The following is a 6,287-nucleotide window of genomic DNA, read 5'->3' as shown; positions in this document are numbered from 1 at the left end:
TATTTTGACCAAGGGGCAGGAGGCTTATATACAGACAGCTGGAGTGATGTGTTGGATGGCTTAACCCCTTCAAGTTGCGGTCCTTTTTCGTTTTCATTTTTCACTTCCCTCCTTCCCAGAGCCATAACTTTATTTTTCCGTCAATATGGTCATGTGAGGGCTTATTTTTTGCGGGACGAGTTGTACTTTTGAACGACACCATTGGTTTTACCATGTCTTTTACTAGAAAACGGGGAAAAAAATTCCAAGTGCGGTGAAACTGCAAAAAAAGTGCAATCCCACACTTGTTTTTTGTTTGGCTTTTTTGCTAGGTTCATTAAATGCTAAAACTAAGCTGTCATTGTGATTCTCTAGATCATTACGAGTTCATAGACATCTAACATGTCTAGGTTATTTTTTATCCAAGTGGTGAAAAAAAAATTCAAAACTTAGCTTAAAAAAAAAAGTGCCATTTTCCGAAACCCGAAGCGTCTCCATTTTTCGTGATCTGGGGTCAGGTGAGGGCTTATTTTTTGCGTGCCAAGCTGACGTTTTTAATGATACCATTTCGGTGCAGATATGTTCTTTTGATCGCCCGATCTATCAATTAAAAAAAAGCATTAACCTGATCGGTAAACATCATAGCGAGAAAAAAATTCGAAATGCCAGAATTACGGGTTTTTTTTTTGTCGCCGCGACATTGCATTAAAATGCAATAACAGGCGATCAAAAGAACGTATCTGCACCGAAATGCTATCATTAAAAACGTCATCTCGGCACGCAAAAAATAAGCCCTCAACCAACCCCAGATCACGAAAAATGGAGACGCTACGAGTATCAGAAAATGGCGCAATTTTTTTCTTTTTTTTTTTTTCTTTTTTTTTTTAGCAAAGTTTGGAATTTCTCCAGTCACCTTCCACGACAGCGGTACTGGAGGATGTCTCCCCGCCCTAATGGGGGACAGGAAACACAAAGAGGTTAAATACCCTCCCCTTCCTGCCACCTCGAGTGTTTTTCCTGTCCCCTATTGGGCATGAAGGGGTCCTGCGGTAGTGCTGCCGTGGCCGGCGATCGGAGCACTCAAGATCTTACGGCACTGCTCCCGTCTCCTCACAATGTGCGGACTCGGGACCCCTCCTCCGCTCCTCCCGCACTCCTTCTGGAGTAAAGCGGAGCGGTGTGGTGCGGCCGGGGTCCACGCGCGGCTCCCCGGCATTCCTCCTCTCCTGCATGGCCGGAAACGGTGGACGCGCGATCCGGAAGTACCCGAACTTCCGGTTCACGGCATGTGCGTTCCAGCGGTGGAACGCACGCGCGTCGGAATGCAGTTCTGATGGCGGCATAGCGGTTTTTTCCCCTACGCCTGGGACCGGGAGGAGGAGCACAAGATTGGACGCAGCTTCCACGGTATTTAACCCTGGTAGATCACCTCCAGGTAAGGCCCCCTGTCTGTCTGACTGGACTGCAGTACTGACTGACCATGGAAGGTGACAGACCTGTCTCTGCTTCTGCCGAGCCCTGCGTCCTCCCTCCTACCGTGAGTAGTGGGTTAAGGTCCCTCTATCCCTGTATTCCTTAGGGTGCTATATACTTAGTCCCCCTTCTCTCTCTCTTTTAGGGACACAAGGCCTCTGCCCCTAGGAAGGACAGATCTTCCAAGACAAAATCGGAAGATCGAAAGTGTGGTTTGTGCATCAAAGCTACCTTCTTACAAGAAGAAACTGTGCCAGCCCTGCACTGATGAAATATTACGCTCAGAACAGCCATCCTTGTTCGAGAGCATTAAATCCCTCATTAAACAGGAAGTTCAGTCCTCGGTATCAGCCCTTTCCCAGTCTCTGTTACCTCCGCCACCTCCTCCTAAAAAAAGGAAGATGGCAACAGTTACTTCTGATTCAGACTCTGGTGAACTTCATTCCTCCGGCTCGGAGGATTTGTGGGAGAATGAGGGCTCCACTTCCACCCCCAAAGAGGAGAGTAAAAAATACTATTTTTCCTCAGAAGACATACATGAGTTAATTAGTATGGTCAGGGGGACAATGGGCGTTGAGGAGGAGGAGGAGAAACCATCAGTGCAGGATGAGATGTTCGGTGGGTTAAAGCCTAAAAAATTAAAGGGGTTTCCTATACACGAGAATGTACAGAGTCTCATTCTTCATGAATGGGAATCGCCCGAAAAGGGATTTACTGTTCCCTCTGAGCTAAAAATCGTTTCTCTCTCGATGGAGACGTCTCTCTGTGGGATACCCCTAAGGTAGATGTGCAGGTCTCTAGAGTATCAAAAAAGACAACCCTCCCTTTCGAGGATTCTTCCCAACTCAGAGACCCTATGGACCGCAAGATGGAGAGTTTACTAAGAAGATCTTGGGAGACTTCCATCAATCTCCTTAAAACAAACATTGCGTCCACCTGCGTGGCTAGATCCCTATTCCGTTGGCTCCGCACGCTTGAAGACCACCTTACCCAGGGAACATCTAGGGAAGTAATCTTAGATTCTCTCCCGCTTCTCCAGAAAGCTACGGGCTTCCTCGCCGATGCTTCGGCAGAGTCCGTTAGAGTGGCTGCCAAATCTGCAGTTCTCTCTAACTCAGCCAGAAGAGCTCTATGGCTGAAGTCTTGGAGTGGGGACATAACGTCCAAAACAAAGCTCTGTGCCATTCCATTTCAGGGCCGCTATCTGTTCGGGCAGGCCCTGGACGATATTCTGGAAAAAGCAACGGACAAGAAGAAAGCGCTTCCGGAACAGAGAAATCCGAAGAAACGTTTTTTTCGTCCCTCAAAAGAACAACCCTTCCAACGAGAGTTCAAAGGGAAAGGCAAATCAGGACGCTGGAGCTATCCTAAAGGGGGGAAGAGTAGGAACATCCTGGTTCCCCAGTCCCAGCAGACCCCAGACAAGCAGTGACTACGCCCAGGGCGTTGGGGGTCGTCTCTCGAGCTTCATCAACCAGTGGAGTTCCATTTCGTCGAACCAGTGGGTACTCGACACTATTCAGAATGGACTAAAATTAGAGTTCGAGAGCCCTCCCCCTCATCACATAAGGATAACCTCATTGCAGAGTCTCAGCCCTCAGGGCGCATTCCTTTTCGGCCTTCAAGAGTTACTCCAGGGAGGAGTAATTTCCCCAGTACCTCAGCAAGAAATAGGCAGAGGACACTATTCCCACCTGTTTCTGATCAAGAAACCTTCGGGAAAGCACCGAATAATAATCAACTTGAAACCCCTGAATCGAGTAATAACCTACAGGAGGTTCAAGATGGAGTCGGTCAAAACACCGATCCCTCTGATAGGACAGGACTGGGCGATGGCTACGGTGGATCTGAGGGACGCTTATTACCACGTCCCAATCCATCCAGAATTCCGGAAATACCTAAGATTCGCAATATCTCAGGATCGGGAGATAGTACACTACCAGTTCAACTCCCTTCCCTTCGGAATCGCCTCAGCTCCCAGAGTCTTTACAAAAATCATGACAGAAGCCATTATATTCATCCGTCTTCAGGGGATCTGCATAGTACCCTATCTAGACGATCTACTCATTGTCGCTCCTTCAGTCTCCCGCCTCAGGGCGGACTTAACAAAATCTCTAGAAATCCTAAAGTCGTTGGGTTGGATCCCGAATCTAGAGAAATCGGACCTACTTCCCTCCAGGAGGAAGAAGTTCCTAGGGGTCCTTCTGGACTCTGAGGTGAGGAGTTCCTTTCTGCCCAGAGAACGTCAACTCGATCTGGTACAGAAGATAACTGCATTCAGAACCCTGAAGGCTCCTACTCTATGACATTCCATGTCTATTCTGGGATCTCTAACATCTTGTATCCAGATGGTATCTTGGGCCCAGGCCCACACGAGAGTCCTCCAAACCCATGTCCTATCATCCTGGGACGGACAGCAGAGTTCTCTTTCCAAAAGGATTTCCCTCCCCAATCATGTCAGGGCATCCCTGACATGGTGGCTACGGCTGCGAAACCTCCAACGGGGGGTCAGTTGGGACCAGATCCCGCTAAAGACACTCACATCGGACGCCAGTCAAAGGGGATGGGGAGCTATAGTCGAAGGAACCAATTTCCAGGGCACCTGGGCCCCAGACATCAGAGCAAGCTCTTCAAACTTCAGAGAACTGAAGGCGGTGGAAGAGGCGTTAAAAGCCGCATCCTTTATTGTTCAGGGACACCATGTCAGGATATATTCCGACAATATGACCACAGTAGCATACCTTTGTCATCAGGGAGGCACGAGATTCAAGAAACTAAAAACCTTAGCCTCAAACATTTTTTTTCTGGGCAGAGAGGCACCTCCTCTCTATTTCGGCAGTTCACCTGAAAGGGTCAGCCAATACCCAGGCAGATTTCCTGAGCAGAAGGGATGTACATCCAGGGGAATGGTGTCTGGACCAGGAGGTCTTCCTCTCCCTGATTTCCAGATGGGGGATCCCAGAAGTGGACCTTTTTGCCAACAGTCAGAATAACAAGCTGCAAACTTATTTCTCCCTAAATATGGCAGACAGAGCACTGGGCATGGATGCGTTCTCTCACCCGTGGAGGTTCAACCTCGTCTATGCCTTTCCTCCTATCCCATTGCTATCAAAAACTCTACAGAAGATCCGATCGGAGCGAGTTACGGCGATTCTAATCGCGCCAACATGGCCGGGGAGGAGTTGGTACAGCGCCCTGTTAGACATGGCTCAGGAAGGTCCAATATGTCTACCTCGGAAGGAGAATCTTCTTCATCAAGGACCTTTGCTGCATCCAAACCTTCACAGGTTAAATCTTTCAGCATGGCTTCTGAGGCCGAAATACTAAAGGCAAATGGTCTCTCAGATGAAGTAATTCATACTCTCCAAAACAGTAGAAAACCCGTAACAAATGCCATTTATGCCAAGATCTGGAAGAAGTTTTCTTCATGGTATCTTCCAGATATTCCAGACCCATTTCATCCAAATATTGCCAAAATTCTAGACTTTCTGCAAAGGGGTCTAGAGTTGGGTCTTAGGCCCAATACCTTTAAAAGTACAAATTTCAGCACTTAGCTCCTATTTTGACCAAGAACTAGCCAAACATCGGTGGATCAGGCGTTTTATAACTTCAGCAAGTAGAATCCGTCCCAGAGTTCTCAACAATACTCCTCCTTGGGACCTTAATTTGGTCCTTAATAGTCTAACTCGGGACCCTTTCGAACCTTTATCTCAGTCTTCATTAAAGGTTCTTAGCCACTAAAAAGACCGTTTTTAGGGTATTACCTCTGCCAGACGGATAGGAGAACTACATGCCCTATCCATACAAGAGCCTTACTTGAGGGTAACATCGGATAGTATAATCCTTCGTCTAGACCCTACCTTCTTACCTAAAGTAACATCAGACTTTCATAGAGGTCAGGACATAGTGTTGCCCTCATTCTACCCGGATCCTTCTAATGTGAGAGAAGAGTCCTTCCACACTCTGGATGTCCGCAGAGTGGTTCTATATTATCTTTCACAAACAGAGAGTTGGAGGATTGATCAAAATCTCTTCATTCAACTCTCCAGAAAGAACAAAGGTAGAAAGGCGACAAAAAATACTATCGCCAACTGGATTAAACAAGCCATATCTCTGGCATACTCATCCCAGAATCTACCACCTCCTCCATCACTGAAGGCCCATTCTACACGGTCGGTGTCAACATCATGGGTAGAGAGAGGTGATGCTTCTACGGAGCAGATTTGCAGAGCTGCCACTTGGTCATCAGTGCATACGTTCACCAGGCACTACAGGCTTGATTTCAACCGGGATTTAACTTTCGGCAGAACAGTTCTGCAGGCGGTTGTCCCCCCCTAGAAATTGTTTGTTGGTACTACTCCAGTACCGCTGTCGTGGAAGGGGACTGGAGAAAATAGAATTATTCTTACCGTTAATTCGGTTTCTAGGAACCTTCCACAACAGCACTAATTTCCCTCCCTATCTGATAATTTTATTGGATGATTCCTGCAGAAAAAACACTGGAGGTGGCAGGAAGGGGAGGGTATTTAACCTCTTTGTGTTTCCTGTCCCCCATTAGGGCGGGGAGACATCCTCCAGTACCGCTGTCATGGAAGGTTCCTAGAAACCGAATTAACGGTAAGAATAATTCTATTTTTTTTTCACCACTTAGATAAAAAATAACCTAGTGATGTTAGGTGTCTATGAACTCGTAATGACCTGGAGAATCATAATGGCAGGTCAGTTTTAGCATTTAGTGAACCTAGCAAAAAAGCCAAACAAAAAACAAGTGTGGGACTGCACTTTTTTTGCAATTTCACCGCACTTGGATTTTTTTTCCCGTTTTCTAGTACACT

This window comes from Ranitomeya imitator, chromosome 2 (assembly GCF_032444005.1).
Source record: "Ranitomeya imitator isolate aRanImi1 chromosome 2, aRanImi1.pri, whole genome shotgun sequence".
NCBI lineage: Eukaryota > Metazoa > Chordata > Amphibia > Anura > Dendrobatidae > Ranitomeya > Ranitomeya imitator.
This window is presented reverse-complemented; position numbering follows the sequence as displayed.